Genomic DNA, 20,330 nt, shown 5'->3' with positions numbered 1-20,330 from the left:
ACCTAATATGAGAACAGTATGTTTTTGGTGGTGTCCGGATACTTTTGATCACACAGTGTGTATGCCTCTAAAACGTTACCTTTGTTCTCTAGCCATGCCTGCTTAGCAATTTTTCACTTCCTGTCGATCTTATTTTTTCCTTTATTCCTTTTTACCTACTTCATTTACTGTATTTTTATATTTTCTCCTTTCATCAATTAAATTCAGTCTCTGTTCTGCTACCCAAGGATTTCTACTAACCCTCGTCTTTTTACCTACTTGATCCTCTGCTGCCTTCACTATTTCATCTCTCAAAGCTACCCAATCTTCTTCTACTATATTTCTTTCCTCCGTTCTTGTCAATCGTTCCCTAATGCTCTCTCTGAAACTCTCTACAAACTCTGGTTCTTTCAGTTTATCCAGGTCCCATCTCCTTAAATTCCTATCTTTTTGCAGTTTCTTCAGTTTTCTACAGTTCATAACCAATAAATTGTGGTCAGAGTCTACATCTGCTCCTGAAAATGTCTTATAATTTAAAAACCTGGTTCCTAAATCTCTGTCTTACCATTATAGAATCAATCTTATACCTTCCAGTGTCTCCAGGCCTCTTCCATGTGCACAATCTTCTTTCATGATTCTTAAGCCAGGTTTTAGCTATGGTTGAGTTATGCTCCGTGCAGAATTCTACCGCCATTCCATATTCACCTACTACTTTTCCTTCTCTTCCTTTTCCCACTAGCGAATTCCAGTCCCCCATTACTATTAAATTTTCGTCTCCCTGGACTATCTGAATTATTTCTTTTATCGCATCATACATTTCTTCAGTCTCATCATCATCATCTGCGGAGCTAGTTGGCATAGGCTTGGGCTTCGTGTGTATCGTAGCTACAATAATGCGTTCACTTTGCTGTTCCTAGTAGCTTATCCGCGCTCCTATTTTTTTATGCATTATTAAACCTACTCCTGAATTTCCCTATTTGATTATGTATTTACAACTCTGTATTCACCTGACCAGAAGTCTTGTTCCTCCTGCCCACTCTATCTAACTTTAACTTATCCATTTCCCTTTTCAAAGTTTATAACGTACCTGTCCGATTAACGGGTCTGACATTCCACGCTCCGAACCACACCAGATTTGTTTCTCCTGATAACGACGTTCTCCTGAGTAGTCCCTGCCCGGAGATCCGAATGGGCGACTATTTTACCTCTGGAATATTTTACTCAAGAAGACGCCATCATCATTTAACCATACAGTAAAGCTGTATGCCCTCGGGAAAAATTACGGCTGTAGTTTTTCCTTGCTTTCAGCCGTTCGCAGTACCAGCACAGCAAGGCTGTTTTGGTTAATCTTACAAGGCCAGATCAGTCAATCATTCAGATTGTTGCCCCTGCAACTACTGAAAAGGCTACCGCCCCTCTTCAGGAACCACACATTTGTCTGGCCTCTCAACAGATACCCCTCCGCTGTGGTTACACCTACGGTACAGCTTTCTGGTCCATCCTTTATGAATGCTATGAAAGTAAAAATGCTCTTCGTACACTTCATAATTTTTATTTATCCTTCGAATAAAAACTAGGACTTTTGCACTATCTGAAACATCTAAAACTTCCTGGCAGATTAAAACTGTGTGCCGGACCGAGATTCGATCTCGGGACTTTTACCTTTTACGGGCAAATGGTCTACCATCTGAGCTACCCAAACGCGACTGACGACCCATCCTCACAGCTTCAGTTACGCCAGTACCTCGTCTCCTACCTTCCGTAGAGCACTGCCCGCGAAAGGTAAACGTCCCGATTTCGAGTCTCAGTCCGGCACACAGTTCTAATCTACCAGGTAGTTTAATATCAGCGCAAACTCGGCTGCAGGGTGAAAATCTCAATCTAAAACATCTATTGGCTCATCTAGAGCCAAGAGAACAACAAGAATCAGTTGTGTCGATTTTTGTCATAAAACTCAGTTAATATATTTTCAGCAACATTATTTAGTTTTCGAGCTACAGTGTTCGCTGAGTAACTGATGTTTTTAAATAAATTATCTTTCTCTGGACACATTTATTCAACTAATGGAATTAAGCCATCCTTTATTAATTTTCCGCCAGTAAACGACTCGCGGAAATAACAAAATATCGTGAAAGAGCGTTACGAGTGGTATTTATTTGTAGCAACGTACAGGGTTTAGTATCAAATGTTATTATCCAGGTTGGTAGCTAAGTTATTTCTTATCAGTTGGAATCAATTGCTATAATTAATGTTTACACGTTTACGCAGTAGCAGTAGCAGTTGAGTTTTGATTTGAATCCGTGGCAAACGTGAGCGGTCATAGTTACCCTGTTGAGGAGCGCTTAGTGGCAAGTGTGTGGGTGCATAAGTGATAATACACAGGACAAAGAAATGAGACAGATTATGGGAGCATTCTAGAAGTATTAAATAAGGCTCCACCGTGAAAGGCAACACGTCCGAACTGGAAAAGACGTCTTTTCGTTTTGGAAATGTTAAAGGCAGGTCGCGGTGTGTAAGGAAGAAGACAGGAGAAGAGACGTGTGCAGGAGTCTCTGTTTCGATTGAATCATCATCTATGAAGTCGAAACGCAAACGTGCTTAGGAACTCGCTATACCGAGGACAACAGTCCGAGATCAAATGAAAAAAGGCATTCAGGTCAGACATTTTCGACCGACGATCGTAAACGTATCAGATGCAGATCGGATTGAGTGCGTTTTAGAAAATCGTACTTTGTTAACTCAATTTACAAATGTAGTGAACCGTGCAAAGTTATGTTTTCAGATGAATGTGCAATTATGGCAGCTTATGTGCTTGGAAATATTGTCATTTGGACCAAAAAGAGACTCATTACACAGTCGTGTCAGAAAGAACCCGCCTACGTAATGATATGGAAAGCGATGACATCACATCTGCTTGGACTGTGCTTCTTTTAAGGCACTTTGAGTGCGTCTGACGCAGAACTTTTATTTCAGTGCGCTAGCGCTGTGAATCTAATTGTAAAACGGGAGAATAAAAATCGGATAAAGGAACGTAGATGGTGGGTGCGTAATTTTCTCAGTAAACGGTGTAGTCATGTAGCTTACAGTTCAGTGATGAGTGACCTAAAATTTCAAGACGTACAGGGTTTCAAAAATTTTGTTCGTATGTCTACGACGGACTTTGAAGTATTACTAAATATGACTGCCCAATACGACACATTGAAGGACACAAATTTTCGAGATGCTGTAACTCCTGCTGAACAACTTGCCGCTACATTACGCTTTTTACGTACTGGAGATTCGTATAGCTCGTTGATGTACACGCACAGGATTTCCAAATCCAAAATTGGTCAAATAATACCAAACGTGTGTGAAGCTGTAATAAAGGCACTTCAAGGAGAAAGTAAGGTATTGTATTTAAATGAAAATTTAAAATGAAGAAGCTGTTACTACTTGACTTCAGTTATCTTCTGAAAAAATAGACACATTTTCGGACTGCCCCTCGAAGTTCAATTCAATTACTTCACTAGAACACTCAAATTCTTCTAGCTCTTCCATTTTTGCTTCGGAGATCAAATCTTGTATATTCTTTTGTAAAATTGTTAAACGTTTATTGTTCCGTATTTCTCTCAGTTGACATTCAACGTATTTTGAAAACAAAGTGAACTTGTTGTCCTTTTTCCCTAGAATGTGCTGGTTAGTGCGATTGAGCACCTCGTATGCATCATCATCTGTTGTGTTTAGATTGCCGCTGACAATTTTAGCCTTCTTCCTCGGTTGACTTGAAGTCTCTGATTGTGTGCTTGAGGTACTCTGTTCTTTTATGCAGGTACTCTGTGCTCTTCCAGCGTTGTGTCCTCTTCACTTCTCTCTTCCGATGTACACTAAAAAAAGGGGAAAACATTCTTCAGATTTTTTATTTTTTTAGGTACCGAATTCTGAAGCACAGTGGAAGGAAATTGCACGAGAATTTGAGATTCGCTGGAACTTTCCTCACTGCATAGGGGCTTTAGATGGTAAACACGTACAAATAGTTAATCCTGCACATGCTGGAAGCAGTTATTATAACTACAGAGACACTTCCAGTATTGTTTTAATGGCATTGGTAGATGCCGACTACCAGTTTATTAATGCGGATGTGGGAGTACAAGGACGTATATCAGATGGAGGTGTATTTAATCGTACAAGCTTCAACGAAGCCCTTCAAACAGGTGCGCTGCATGTACCAGGGTGGAAATCTCTGTCTGGAAGAACAGTGTCTACACCCTACGTAATTGTTGCTGACGATGCCTTTGCATTACAGAACGCCGTGGAGCCCTTCCCAGGGAGTCATAACGAAGGCAGAAAAAAAGAATATATAATTACAGGCTCAGTAGAGCCAGTCGAGTTGTAGCAAATGCCTTTGGCATATTACCATCAGTCTTTCGTGTTCTACGAAAACCGATTCACCTCAATCCCAAGAAAGCAAGTATTGTAACTTTGTGCTGCCTTTATCTCCACAATTTCTTAAGAATAAATCGAGAAGCTCTCATAATTTATTTGCCGCCAGGCGGTTTCGATTATGAAAATATAGAACGAGGGACCATAGAACCGGGGAGATGGAGAGACAACCCACTCACACACATGTTGCCGAAGACGCGAAGCAAGTGAGGAATGAGTTTACTGCATATTTTTTCACCGACGAAGGACAAGTGGAGTGGCAATATTTGTTTGCTTAGTTCAGTGATGAATATCAAATCCATAGAAATGCTTTCTTCTTTCGTGCACAAGTGTAAAAAACACAATTGCATTCCTGATTGTCATGTAAATAAATATTTTTGATAACAATTATGTAAAAAAATATACTATAACTTACCTAAAAGGTGGATAACCTTGTTCTTGGTTTGTTTATATCCTTTGGGGAGAGCAACGATTCGAAGGCATACCATTTTGAGTAAATCTCTTCTCTTCCAGAACCTGATGTCTTCGAAGAAACACATTTATTGAATTCCCTGAGGAATTGTGACCTAAGGTTATGTGATTTACTGTCCATCTCCTTATCGGAAACTTCGAATAAACACGCAAGCCCATGAATTGCATCTCGTTCGGCGTTTCTGTTTTTGTAATCGGGGGATGTGGGATCCCACAACGAACGCCTTTCACGAAATACTTCAGTAACTTTCAGAGTATTATTTATCGTCCACTCCATCTTTTCAGATTGATATTTAAGGACTGACACAGAATACTACAAAAACGTAACCTTGTGCACACAACTGATTACTTTTACCCACCGAGCGAGGTGGCGCAGTGGTTAGACACTGGACTCGCATTCGGGAGGACGACGGTTCAATCCCGCGTCCGGCCATCCTGATTTAGGTTTTCCGTGATTTCCCTAAATCACTCCAGGCAAATGCCGGGATGGTTCCTCTGAAAGGGCACGGCCGACTTCCTTCCCCATCCTTCCCTAATTCGATGAGACCGATGACCACGCTGTCTGGTCTCCTTCCCCAAACAACCAACCAACTTGTACCCAAGATGCAACGCAACGAGTCTGCCTGTGAACTGCGTATGTGCAGTAGAAAATGTATCTGGGATTTGTGCCCTGTTTTCAATCAGTGAGCGGATACAGGCACATGTGCCAGAACAGAGTATTTCTCGGAATTCTGGCGACGATGTTGCAGGAACTTGCAGTTTGCTCCACACCTCATCGGCTACATGTGCCGGGCACAAATCTCCGCTGCAAATCCCTCAGTGTAAACGTAGCTTTAAGAAGTAATTTATTGAAAAAGCACAAGGATACAGCTTATTCAACTGATCTATGTGTAGTAAAATTAAAGAAATGAAATGGAGATAATTTGATGAGAAACAAAAGAAACTGGTTTTTACATTGTAAAACAAAAAAACAAAAAAAAAATTGAAGTCAAGTCGAAGGCGATTCTATCACTTTCCTAATCTTTCCTTCGAAGAAACAAGTAATGATGATATTCTGATTTATTGTTTGCATTTGAAAGTAGTTGTAGAGGATTTTACAAACAGATTTCCATAACACGTTCATTCCAGATTATGTACTAGAACCTATTTCAAAACCACAAACACTAGAATATCACCACGGAAAATTGCCATCAAATGAAGGGCTACATTATAAATTTAAAAAATGGACCTAAAGAACTTTGGCTTCAAGTGTCAACGTCCAGTATTATAAGTAGCTTTATACGATGCAGCAAAGAAGTTTTTCATTGCGTTCCCATCATGATATTTAATCGAAAGAGGATTTAGTGTAGTCAGTAATTTGCGGATAAAGAAAAGAATCAGGTTGTCACTAGTGGAACATGGCGATTGGAGATCGAAGTTGCCAAATACGACACAAAATATCGAAAAATTCATGTCACTGCCTTTCAATAATAAAAGTATATTAAACGTTTAATAATATATTTTTGTTAACTTTTTTGTGTACAGAAACAATCTTTTTAACATCTTTTTATAAGTTATTTAAATATTGATCCCATTTCATAATTTACATAATATCATACATCCAAAAGAGCGCCATCGAATCACTGTTGGAAAACTTGTGATATGACATGAAGAAACTGGAAAACATCGAGAACGGAAGTCTGAGTGTTTTTTTTTTTTTCTGAAGAGGAGGCGTGAGACCAAGAAAGGCTGCAAGCTATGGCCTACACTCTGGAGGATCCGACAGACAACGCGTGCAGCCGGGATCCATTTCACACTGCTCATCAACAGACTAAAGGTATTATCATCTGCAATTACTTGATTATTCACTTCTGCGTGGCGATCACACGAAATGAAAAATAAACAAGCCTATACACATATTAAAATTAAATAGCCGATATAAGAGACACTATCGCGTAGTACTTTTCACCACAAGACTTTTAACAGCTATTAAATAAATTCAGGCTAATGTCGTAAGCAGGTAAATTGGTTGCCAGTGCTTTCCTGTTTGATTCAAAAAATGGTTCAAATGGCTCTCAACTTCTGAGGTCATTAGTCCCCTAGAACTTAGAACTAATTAAACCTAACTATCCTAAGGACATCACACACATCCATGCCCGAGGCAGGATTCGAACCTGCGACCGTAGCGGTCTCGCGGTTGCCGACTGCAGCGCCTAGAACCGCACGGCCACTTCGGCCGGCTTTGCTGTTTGGTAGACACACACATCACTATAGAGCGTGAAGCTCAATTACAAATCGCACATCAGCAGGACTTTTTCAATAGTTACTCATACCACATCAGAAAGTAAGTGCAGGATAGAATAAATGAAAACAAAACAGTGATACGGAAAAAAATAATATTAATATGTTTGAAAGATAACGAAACATATCTGTTCTATAGCTCAACTACGACCCGCCAAGGTGGGCTCATTAAGTCAATATTGAAAATGAAAGACAAAATTCATCACTGATGCCAAGTTAAAAGGGATAGGGGAGAGAGAATTTTTCCTACCTCTGCAAATATTTTCCATAGAATGCAGGTACAGTACAAAATATATGGGCTCGTCCGGGATTTGAACCCGGGACCTCTCGCACCCGAAGCGAGAATCATACCCCTAGACCAACGAGCCACGCTCAACATTATCTGATGACCGAAAATGACATCGCAAAACCTAGCGGCGCAGAAAACTGCGGGGGCGTGACTTGCTGAGCCATTACTTTCCTTTCTTTCACCTCGCCTCACGGCCTGCGCTGTGTTCCGTTCACACAGATGACGTATGAACTTACCTGAGTATGGCTCTATCGTAATGAAGTGTCCCACGGATGATTCCGTGATGAAGTTACAAATTTTCAGGGATGATGGACACCTTGATACGTTCACCCTTGAACGTATCAAGGTGGGGTAAGGGGCCCCCGTCCGAGAACGACCGAGTCAAAATTACAAGCGAAAATCGCTCTGGTGCAGTGGACCTCTTCTATTTTGCTTTCCTTATTTCGGGAGAAACTAGTATGAACCAGAACAAGAACAAGAAAAGAAAGCATGGTAAACACGGCTCTAAAACGCATACCTTAAGAGCTGTGAGATCTTGTTTAGTATGAGGGATGTGTTTCCCAGCGGCAAAGAAGAATAGAGCATATGTTTACTGAACTGTTTTTCTTTGTTTAGTCTGTACCATCTCCTACAAAAATGTGGATAGCAAATAGCTTGCAGCAGAAAGATCACTTTTCAGAGGTGTAATAACCTCTTTCGCTTATATTTAAAATTTTTGATCAGGGCTTATGGAACCAAACTGAGTTCATCGGTCCCTAAGCTTACACACTACTTAATGTAACCTAAACTAACTTACGCTAAGGACGACGCCCATGCCCGAGGGAGGACTCGAACCTACGACGAGGGAAGCGGCGCGGACCGTAACAAGACGCCTGAGACCGCTCCGCTACCGCGCGGCTTTTCGCTTATAACTTTTGACTCAGTCGTTACCGGAACAGGGCCCATTTTCGCAAATTGGTACATTTATCTTTCTCAATCATTCCTGGAATTTTGTAAGATCATCACAGACTCACGTTGTATGGGCTGTCACAAACATTCGGGGTCAAAATTAAAGGGGTGACGGAGGATCCAAAATGAGTTGTTGGAAACAAGGAACTAGTGATCAGAAATGAACTACTTTTTTCTTTTTACGCAAACAAATATGGCCTACTTCTAATTGTTTATTATGCTCTCATCTAACACCCATAATTTTTAGACTTATTGAAGTTATTTTTGTTGGCATCCTGGAGAAGAGTACTATTTTAGCGTTTAAAGTGGGGAGTGTTGATCTCCATATAAAATGACCAACTGTCACAGTGCGATGTGTCTGGGCAAGTCGAGCGAAAGCAAGAATGACGTGATGACGGTATAAAGGCGAGTTTAAGATTCCTTGTGGCATTTGTGAAATCCTCAGGCGGAGTAATTCTTACCGGATAGAAAGATCTTAATTTCTCTGACGGGGCACTCTGTGGGAAGGACGAGCCTATCCAGCGTTCAGAATTAGTGCTATCTATTTCGTTTTATTGCCACACTACCATCTTGGAAAACGAAGAATTGTTTGGGCTGTGAAAGGTCGATTGCATTGGAACCAGAGCCTGGACTCGTTAAAAGTGCGTGAATACGGTGTAGAAAGAGAGGTAAGCTGAACGAAGGCCCAAGGAATCCGTACTATAACATAACGTCGTACCAGTACTCCAGGAACGAAGCTGACAGTCGGCGAAGGCAGCCGGATACGTCACTCAGCTGTGGCCGCCCCATGGCGGTAGCTGGATCGTAGCCTATGGCATTTGGAGCCCACGACAACTAATTGTAGGGGGTGGCGTGTGTGACGTCACCAAGTCGGTACCGTGTCAGGGCAAGTGCTGCGCGTCGCCCAACCGTAATCTTGGAAAAACAGTAGGTATCAGCCAATACTTTTAACGTTCTTTCTCTTAAAACTACGTACTAGCTCCGAGATCCTCTGCAAGAACCAATACTCTGATTTGATAATGCAAGTTTTGAAGGGCTACGGACAGGCTGGAAAATTCCAGACTTAAGCAATGTAAAATTTATTCACATCAAAAATTCCCTTTTCTCAGAAACTATTGTGAATAATAATTTGGAAAAAAATCACTTGTAAGTTACACATTTCTAACCACTTTAACAGAGGGATTGTGATGGTATTGATTAGCTTAGAGGTAATAGTTGTTTTTGTAAAAAGTGAACATTAGAACAAATCTGTCTACTCTTTTTCTGTATGTAAGGCACTAACGTCTTTCTCAGATTTACAAAAGAAGAAAATCGCTTTGTTAAAATACGCACACCACTCTAGTGACTACACCCTGTAATTTTCAACGAATTGTAACGAATATGAACTGAGAAAAAGTACATTTTAATCTTAAAAATACAATTTACTGTAAAAAGCCATTCAAGTTGTCAGCGCATCCCTGCTCCGTATAATGGGCTGTCAGCTGCCTCTTGCATTTCATCTTGCAGTTTTCTACTCCCTGCTCATCTGCACTGTCTTCCCTTTGTTTCAAGGTTTCTAACAGTTGTCTCTGATGGTATAAGCATTTCCTTAGCTAAATTTAAGGTCTCCCACTGTGAAACAACCAACAGGTTGTAGCAGCCTTGTCAGGAATTCACACATTGCAACATTTCTTTCATTGAACCTTAGCACTACGTCAAAGACACCAAAATGCAGTGTACTAATTGACGCAAACACTGTCTTGCTAACTCTGTCTCAGATTATGGTGTTGATGACCTTGTTAGCATCCTGAGTCAGGCCATGAAGACACTTTTTCAATAGTCTTACATCTGACGGATCTTTGTAAATTCGCTTCAAGACCTCCGCTATGACAAAAAGTATAGCTGGTTTGTGAATAAATTTCTTACCATTTTGCTCTGCTTTGTAGTATTTGCTCCATGCAGACTTCTTGGAGATCATAGGCTATGAATGAATGTATGTATCATCTGTTGAATAAGAGATATGAAAAAACTGGTTATACAGCTTTTCTCATGTCTTCTACATTAACAAGATTTTCAATGATAGTGAGGCCACAATAATTTTGAATTTCATTTGAGGCAAATTCTGCGAGTCTGTTCTTAGCATCTAATCCTCTTCCATCTTGAAGTATGTTACTCATGTACGCAGTTTTCAGTTGTCGGAGCCTCATATCCATTTGATTTTGTACACTCCAGTTTAGTGATAGTTACATTTTCTCCATATGGCTTCTCTTTCTCAACTGCTATGAAAGCTTTTGAATTCCTGTCTGTCCCGACAGCTGAATAGTCAGCGCGACGAAATACCGTGCAAAGGGGCCTGGGTTTGATTCCTGGTTGCGTCGAACATTTCCTCCGCTCACGGACGGTGTTGTGCGTCGATGGGGATGAGATGATGATGATTTGGACAACACAAGTCGCCGAAGTAGCGTCGACTCAAAAGACTTGCACCAGGCGACCGATCTACCCGACGGGAAGGTCTAGCCACACGACATTTCATTTCATTTGAATCCCCAATTCCTAAATAATTGCCCTCGGATGCAGGTGATCCAAAAAATACATTTCGGTCTGAGAATTGTCAAATGTACATGGTCAAAACCGCGCTGTGTTTTATTTAAATCAATGAATAAACAAGAAATGAGGCACTAATGTATATGTATCGTATACGGTTGCGAAGGGGAAATTTCATAGATTAAGGTCAATAAAGAAGACAAAAATCGTAAACTTCAAGATTTCAACCTGCCCAGTATCCCTTGGTTACTTAAGAAATTTTGTCAGTTTCTTAATGTAATGGAAAAAGCTTATTTTGCTCTAACAATATTAGAAAACTTAGAAATGATATGATACATTTTATTCTTTGCTACAGGCTACAACAACAGTCACTTATTGTATATGTTTTCAGCATTTCTGTAGGCTACAAATATTTGTTACTGGGTAAGTTTGAGACATAGCTTTAGACTAGGTTCGTTGCATGTTACTTTGTGTCAGTTTCGTAGGTCTTCGACTCTGAGAAGATGAAAATAATGAGAGCATTCAAAATGAGATCTGCACTCTTTGGCCAGTTTGTGCAAGAGACTTGACAAAGAATTGCATATAAACGCCTCATGAACAAGTGTCTACTAAGCATTTGGATCACGATCAACAACATACAGGTAAAGTAGAAATCTTTCCGAGTTACTCAAGTGTTATTCTCCACGTAATAGGTTATGTACGGCTTTGTTTATTAAAGTTCATAAATGCTTACAATAATTGTAAAGTCCTTTCTAGCATTGTTGATGTTCACTGCAAACGGGCTAAGCAGTGAGATTAACTCATATTTACCGAATCTGTGCATACGTGCTTTAAGAAAACAACTGTATATAGTGTTTTAACCTGTCGTTGTAGGATTCAAGTAGTTTCAAACAATTAAGTTTGAAAGTTCATTGCTAAACACCGCAAATCATAGAGAAATATCTAAACAGCTTCTGGAAACAGTAGTTGACTATATTCGCTTTTCTGAGAGATACAGCGTGCTAAAGATCTTTGACATGGGTTCAAACTCTAGAGACTGCACAGTGGACAAAAGCTCGAAAAAGATGCAAGTAACTTGTATTTTAAGGGCTTATTTCAACAGTGGTTCAAGTCCATTTTTCAAAAAACTGGAGTTATCTTCACGTACTTACTCACTCAAGTCATTTTTAATTTATTTGCATAGTGGGACAGTTCCAGATTTGTCCTGCTGCCAACAGAGTGCACCTCAATGCTGACGCATTAAAGAAAGCAAGCAGGAGTTTATTTTAGTAGTGGTACAAGTCCGTGTGCTTTTGTGTATTGCAGCGTGTTGCTATTTCTTGCGAAGATGATGGATTCAGGAGCACTATGGATGATGCAGATTTTCGAACGATTGCAGGTAAGAAGACTTTACTTTCCAGAATGAGATTTTCACCCTGCAGCGGAGTGTGCGCTGATATGAAACTTTCTGCCAGATTAAAACTGTGTTCCGGACCGAGACTCGAACTTGGGAGTTCGAGTCTCGGTCCGGCACACACTTTTAATCTTACTTTTCTCTCAGCATTATAGACATTTTGTTCCAAGAAAAGGAATACGCGAGAATGAAGGTTATGTTGACAACAACAAATGGAAAATGAGGGTGTACATCTTAATGTATTTCACATATACGTATGTTTTCAATCATCTGGTGCTGTATAAATCATAACCTGTGTTACTTTCTATCTAGATACTAGTTCCGATGACGATGAAACTTACAATGAAAGTGCAAAAAGGACGAAACAGGAGACACTTTCATTGATGCCTGTGCGATCGGTGCAGCCGCAAATATGCAGACATAAAGGAATTGTACTCGAAGCAAGAAGGGTGCAAGGAAACGGACACATATGAAAAGCATATCCGAAAGAAAGAAAGGAACACTGGGCAGTTATATGTCACAGCAACTGGTAAAATAATTCCTCCAAAAACATTTCGCAATGTGGGCTGCAGGTGTACACGTAAATGTTTCAATAAAATTTCAGAGGATGAGAGGAAGATGTTATTTGACAATTTCTGGGCTACGGATGATGTTAATCACGAAAATAGTTATCTGAATGGTTTATGTACGTATCATTTAGTTAACCGCCGCCGACGACCAAGAGATGGTTCTGGTTCTCAGAAAAGCTGTATTTATGAATATCGATTATATGTGAACGGAAACTGTACAATAGTATGCAAAAAGTTTTTCTTGAATAGTTTTGACATTTCTAATGGACAACTCTCTAGGCTTTTAACAAAAAGCAAGGAAGAAAGTACGCCTCGCCTAGATGGAACGGGTAAACATCAGAACAAATTCTCTGTACTGGAAGGTCTGATAATTGATGTAAAGGAACACATCAAAAGCTTTTCAGTGTCCGAGAGTCATTGTGCAAGGAAGGATAATCCCCACCAAAGGTTTTTAAATCCTGAGCCGTGTATAGCCAAAATATACGATTTGTACAAAGATAAATGCATATCTCAGAATAAAGAAATTGTGGGGGAGCACATCTATCGAAAAATCTTTAACGAAGACTTCAAGCTGTCATTCCGACCACCACGTAAAGACACTTGCTCTTTTTGTGACAAATTGAGCTTTGAAATGGGCGCTGCTACCAATGCAGAGGAAAAATAAAAACTTCAAACTGAAAAGGAGCTTCACCTTAGGAGGGCTGAAGCTGCAAGAACAGCAATGGCTACAGACACAGCAAGTAGTAAAGAGGCAGATTCCCAGACGTTCGTGTTTACCTTAGACCTGCAAAAAGCACTTGCATTTCCCAAACTGACAACATCGATATCGTACTACAAAAGAAACATGTACGTGTATAATTTTGGATGCCATAATTTAACTAACGGCAAAATCTATATGTATTTTTGGGATGAAACATCTAGATCAAGAGGTTCACAGGAAATTGGTACCTGTTTATTGAAAGATATTGAAAAGTGTGTCACTTCTAAAAAACAGGTAGTTGCGTACAGTGACAAGTGTGGTGGGCAAAACAGGAACATAAGCATTGCCCTAACACTACTGAAAGCTGCACAATCTCCTCAGTGTCATGCCAACATTATTGATTTAAAGTTTCTGCCCCCAGGTCACTCATACCAGACAAATGACAGGGATTTTGCCCAGATAGAAAAACAATTAAATAAAAAAGAGTTTCTGTTTTCCTCAGATGATATTTTTTGAAACAATTAGGAAAACTGACAGAAAAAATAAATTTGTATGCACAGAAATGAAGCATTCTTACTTTTTAGCACTGAAACAGTTACAAAATGCAGTGGTAAGAAGGAAGCAAAATGAGGAGTATGTTCGATGTAATTCGATGAAAATAAAATGGATGCGTTTTGAGAGGCAGTAGCCGCACAAAATGCTCTACAAGGGAACACTGAATGATGACATTGACTTCCACGTCGTAAACTTTGTTCCCAAACGTGGTAGAGGGAGACCACACGCATATGGTACTATTGCTGTTTCACAACTTTATCCGCACATGAGGAAAGTGCTGAAAAAGAAAAAGCAGGATATGCTTGGTTTGCTCCCTTATATTCCATCTATCAAAAATAGTTATTTCCTTGTTCTACAAATAGAAGACAGAGGTCTGAAACATGAAGAAGAGGAAGAATGTAATCCTTAGTTTTACAGAAACCAATTGATCTGAAACATATCTGACTGTAGTTCAATTACACATGTGAATTTAATAAGGTGTACATTAAAACTGTAATAAAAGTTATTTAGAATAAAAGAATTAACAGGTTTATGTACAATGTTCAATTTATTTTATTTCAATAGTGGTACAGCTCCATTACCTCCAGTTTTCTGCCTATAATGCTGCTGAAATTAATGATCCAAACAAATAGAAAGAAAGGTTCATCTCTAGCAACAAGCCGTATACTTGAATATTTCTGGTATCTCAACTGGAGATTTTTCAGCACTCATTTAACTTTAGGACTCTGTATCTCAGAATGAACAAAAATGGACTTGTACCACTATTGAAATAAGCCGTTCATTTAATGTAATATTTCTGAAAGCTGTTTGTGGTTTTTAATCCCTGTTCTCTGTTCCTCTACTGCATAATTCAATCTGCGTGAAAAGCATAACATATGACGGGTAATAAGTCCCCACCAAAATTCCATATCGGAATTCGCACCGTGAACCGGCAGCGAAGAGGTGTCTGTGTCTGTGACGCCACTAGAGGCAAAACGAGGTCTCTGATGCAAACTGGTCGCAGTTAATGACTTCATTGCTGACGGCTGAGAGACTGCTAACTGCGCTCATATTTCTTAAAGATCACTCTTTCATAGTAATCTGGTAGACGACTGGCTAGGCCAAAATCTCCTGTTCTGCATTGCCTAGTGAGGAAGAGGGTACACTCTGGCTATAGTTAAGAGTTCTTACAATTTTTTCTGATATAAATGTCATCAAAATCCGGGTGGTAGCTACTCAGTGGGACAGTACGCTGAAGAAGGTGTAAGAACTGTTCTAAAAGAACATAGAACCACAGATGCATAAGCACTCTTTTCGGCAAGCCTTACACTAGGGACTGAGTGCCTGCTGTCTACCAGAATGGTCGAGGGGCTGATACAAGATGGTGGGAGAGGTGAAGTTGAGGGGGGGGGGCAGTGTTCATAAGGGTCATGACCCCCATTTTAGTAAGCATTTAAATTGATTCTTATATAAATTTTCAAATTTAGTAGCTAATTCGCAGAGAGAATACGAGACTAGAAAATGGCAAGATATTATGACACATTAGAAACCTCATAGAACACAGTGTACTTTTCGGTTGCATTCCTGAGGGTTAGCCCACGTCGTTTGTGGCCTGACTGTCTGTGGAAAACATTCCAGCCAGGGAAAGGCGGGATCTCTAAGTCTCACCACATCTGCTGCCCCTTCTGCCAACAACAAACCTTACACGGTTCGTGATTCCTCAGGTGGAACCGGTAAACAACAACAAGTAGAGAGTACCCCAGACAGAGGATGAATTATCCTCCGACTTTCGCGAACGATAGAAAGATGAAGATATAGCTCTCCCTCCATTTGTGTACACCTAGAGCCGTAGTATGCAGACCTTTGTTTACAACAGTGTTGAAGCTAAGTGAAATACTGATTGTGGTAACTCTTCGATTTTATACCGTATAAGTTACGAACGTGTAAAGTTGCGCAAGTTTGTTGCTATTATAGTTGTTAATGGAACGACACAGCTAGTTCTCCAATTTTTGGGCAAGGGCTTTTTAGATGATGTATTTATCTCATCTGTAATTTATTGGATGTTCTAGTCAAACGATGGTAATAATAATAATAGAGTATTGTTTTGGAATTTTTAGACAATGGTATTTTCTGGGCGGGGGGGGGGGGGGGGGGGGAGGGACAAAGTGATAGATCTTACCCTGTCGTGGGCCGCAATCAGGAACATTCATTCAAAAAAGAAATATTGACACTTGAAATAACTTGACTTTTACGAAAAATTAGTATTGTCAAAGTAAATGAATAGCAGTTTTTATGATATTTATATCAACTTTTTATCATCTACTTTCGCTACACTCAAGTACTGGAAGACGCGAGCGCAGTTACGGTGTGCTTCTGGCACCTGCTGAATCAAGAAGTGTGAGATGAGAGCAGCATCAAGACGTGAATTGGAAATCAAGTACTTGAGTTTCGAAGTCGTCACAGTAAAGGCACAATAACCATAAGTAAATGAAAGCTACCCTAGGCTGTAGTAAACTACAACAGGCTTACAACTTGCACGTGACGAGGAACATGATACAAAACATGGGCTCGTCCGGGATTTGAACCCGGGACCTCTCGCACCCTAAGCGAGAATCATACCCCTAGACCAACGAGCCGCTTGTCTGAGGAAAACCTTTCACTCATGTCAGACAGAGCGAGGCGGTCCAGACGCGCGCAGAACCCGGCCCGCGCTCTGTGGCCGGCTGCGGTCCCTATGTTCCACACTGCCAGCCTCACGCGAAGCGAACAACAGCTGTGCCGTACATCTGCACAGGACGGGCGCACGTGATGCAAGTGTGGCAAGTTTGTCAGGCAGTTTCAGCTAAGACTGCATGCTTTCATAGCTGCGTGGTGCATTTTAAATTGTTTGACTTCAACAAGTAAAATTACTTCAAAAGTACAGAACATGAGCGAGTTGGTAACACACAGTAAAGATAAAGCCAACTCAATTGAAGGCTGCACTAGTATTCGACAAGACCAGCATTTTTCTCTGCTCTGCTGAGGAGTTAGATGAAGGAAGAAGCTTGAGAGTTTGACGTCGCGCCGCTTTTTACATTGTTTTCAGACGAAGTGACAACCGACACCAGTATGGCGGAAGAAAATGGTCATAGCTTGTTTTGAGGAACCACCCTGTCATTTGTCTCGAGCTGTTTAGTATTTAGGGAATATGGGAAAAATCCAAAATATGGCATCCGGACGGGAATCTCATTTCTACGTCTTAAAAGAATACAAGTGTAATGATTGAGCATTAAATTCTACTTTATTATTTTCCTCCTGACTTTTATGTGTTTTCATATGATACATATTCGCAATAATTTCTGTAGTTTGTCTTATAGCGACATCGTACTTTAAGTAAAGCTGTATGACATGGTTGGCTGGGAGACTCCGAGAGGCAAGTTCAACCGCCTAATTGAAAAGTTTCTTTCTATTCTTCGTACACATGCGTTTTTTGCCGTTAGTGTGGTGTGTTAAGTGTAACCGACAGACGTACAGTATTGTTAGGTGGTGAGAGAATGAGGAGGGTGAAAGCCCGTGCCCTGCCGTAACACAGTTCTCTGAATAGCGGCTAGTGGGCTGCAGAGCTGAATGTGTCCACCCGACAGACGGATCACCATCAACTGTGTCACATGCCCTCACTCCACGAGGTGTCCGCCCGTGGTAGCTGAGTGGTCAGCGCGACGGAATGTACTTCCTAACGGCCCCAGTTCGATTCCCGGCTGGCTCGGAGATTTTCTCCGCTCAGGGACTGGGTGTTGTGTTGTTCTTATCATCACCATTTTATCCCCATCGACACGCAAGTCGCCGAAGTAGCGTCAACTCGAAAGACGTGCATCATGCGAACGGTCTACCCGACGGGAGGCCATAGCCACACGGCATTTACATTTTACTCCATCAGATGCTGCGGAGACGTTTTTAGTGCAGTGCAGGACATTGGCGCGAAGGGTGGTGCTCAGGATGCCGGCACTTCCCTTCTCCTTTCTTGGGAAGACAAAGGCTAAGTCGCCAGCTCTGCGCGTCGTACCAGCGAGGTCACTCATGCACGAACCAGTCACACCAGACGTTGGTTAAATTCGGTAATTTGATTGGAGCCTATGTATTCAAAGAGTCAAGGCCGTTGACTATCGGATGCTACTAAAACTGCGCGCGTTACCGAGAAGCAAATTTAGTTTTGTGAGGGACAGAATAAAGCTATACTTGCACCGACAATAAGGCGTTTGTATGTTATAGTGAAGAATGACGCCAGGAGGAGGACGCAGCCTAAATCTATTTTTATAGTTACTGAAATTCCTGTTTCGAGGTTGCCAATGGATAACAATATCGAACACTGTATTGCCCCTTGTGAGAAACAGGTGTCATATGCGAAAACATTTACGACACGGGTCGGATCGAACTTATGAAAGAAGAGATTAAGACAGTTCATTTGTAATCTCAAGAACTCTTACAATCTTCTGTAATAATCTGCGTGGAGTGCGCACCTGGAAAGCGGTTTCAATTTTCGTTTTTGCAGCTATTCACAAAGGTGCAATGTAAAACATTGCCTGTCATGTATACCCGCTTTCAATGAAAGTCGCACTTCATTCGTAATGTTCATTATAATGCGCAAATTGGCCTTGTGTACGGGCGGAATATAATCTACCAACAGGATACTGGCAAAGACTGATGACTTATGGATGGCTTGCATCCTTAGCCGATAAGCAAGTGTTGGTCGTGTGAAGGGGGTTCGATAAGTATTATTTTCTATATAGGCCAGTTGCGGCTGAAAACAATGCAGGATTTGCTGTGGGACATTGTGGAATATTCTTGCTTCATCTCCTATAGGAGATCTGGCATTGAACAAAACCACAGTGAATCGTTGGGCAAGACGTCTTCCGTCATCGCAACCAGTCCGATCCACCGTGCGCCGGCCGATCACACACAGCTGTGACGCCTGGAATATTGGAACATGCGGACACCATCATTCGAGATGATTGACGGATCACAACCAAATACCTGGCTGCACAGTTAGTTGTCTCTGTTACTAGTGTTGACACACTAGTCCACGAGTAGGGTACTCAAACGTATGTGACAATGTTTCGTCGAACATCGTCACAGGTGAGAAAACGTGGGTTCATCACTTCGAACCGGGAACAAAATGGCAATCCATGGAGTGACGCCATGTCACATCTCCACCGAAGAAAAAGAACGCACCTTCAGTCAGTAAATCATGGATGAGGTGTTCTGGGACTCTGCAGGGATTATTCTGTTTGATGTCCTCCTTTATGGTGCAACAATCAACTCGGAAGTCTATTGTGGTACCCTCAGAAAATCGAAAAAACGACTTCGTCGCCACAAAAATGTGAACGAACTTCCTCTTCTCGATGACAACGCAAGGCCTCACACAAGTCTGCACACCTAAGAGAAGCTCACAAAACTTCAGCTGACTGTTCTTCCTTATCCACCCTACAGCCCGGATCTTTCACCCTCCAACCAACATCTGTCTGGCCCAATGAAGGACGCACTTCGCGGGAAGCAGTACGTGGAATATGGGGACGTTATTGATGCAGCAATACGCTGGTTCCGTCATCAACCAGCGGACTGGTAACATGCGGGCTTACGGTCCCTCCCAGTAAAGTGCTATAAGGCCGTCGCTTAGTATCGAGATTGTGTTGAAATATAGCGTTCTTTAATCAAAGTAGTGGAAATGATACGGTGTACTGGAATCCTGACTAAAACTTTTACGTCCGTAAATTGGACGGTAGTTCGTAATGCACCCAGTGATGGACGATTGTCCGCAGCTCGTGGTCGTGAGGTAGCGTTCTCGCTTCCCACGCCCGGGTTCCCGGGTTCGATTCCCGGCGGGGCCAGAGATTTTCTCTGCCTCGTGATGACTGGGTGTTGTGTGCTGTCCTTAGGTTAGTTAGGTTTAAGTAGTTCTAAGTTCTAGGGGACTGATGACCATAGATTTTAAGTCCCATAGTGCTCAGAGCCATTTGAACCATTTTTGATGGACGATTTCACAGTTAGACAAATATTTATTGCAATATCACCACCGAAAGGTAAAGTGCCACATAAGAAAAGGGTCGTCTTCAGTCAATATGAATGTAGCAATACCTAGAATTTGTCGTGAAGTGAACCGTGGCTCATGTCGTGACGTAGGTTGTGACGGAATCACTGCTGTGTGACTACACAGTAGCACTGGGTCCCAGGGAGAGTGCTGATGGTTTC

At 41.3% G+C, this 20,330-nt stretch overlaps 2 non-coding genes across 2 annotated transcripts; both read right to left on the bottom strand.

The window, feature by feature from the left end:
* Positions 1-7,445: 7,445 nt before the first annotated feature.
* On the bottom strand, positions 7,446-7,517 carry Trnap-cgg (transfer RNA proline (anticodon CGG)). Its single transcript has one exon. It is a non-coding gene; the product is annotated as a tRNA-Pro (tRNA).
* Positions 7,518-16,669: 9,152 nt separating this feature from the next.
* On the bottom strand, positions 16,670-16,741 carry Trnap-agg (transfer RNA proline (anticodon AGG)). The gene has a single exon. It is a non-coding gene; the product is annotated as a tRNA-Pro (tRNA).
* Positions 16,742-20,330: the final 3,589 nt, after the last annotated feature.

This window comes from Schistocerca cancellata, chromosome 2 (assembly GCF_023864275.1).
Source record: "Schistocerca cancellata isolate TAMUIC-IGC-003103 chromosome 2, iqSchCanc2.1, whole genome shotgun sequence".
NCBI classification, from domain to species: Eukaryota; Metazoa; Arthropoda; class Insecta; order Orthoptera; family Acrididae; genus Schistocerca; species Schistocerca cancellata.
Note: the sequence above shows the minus strand (reverse complement) of the source record. Positions and strands in the feature narration are given on the sequence as shown.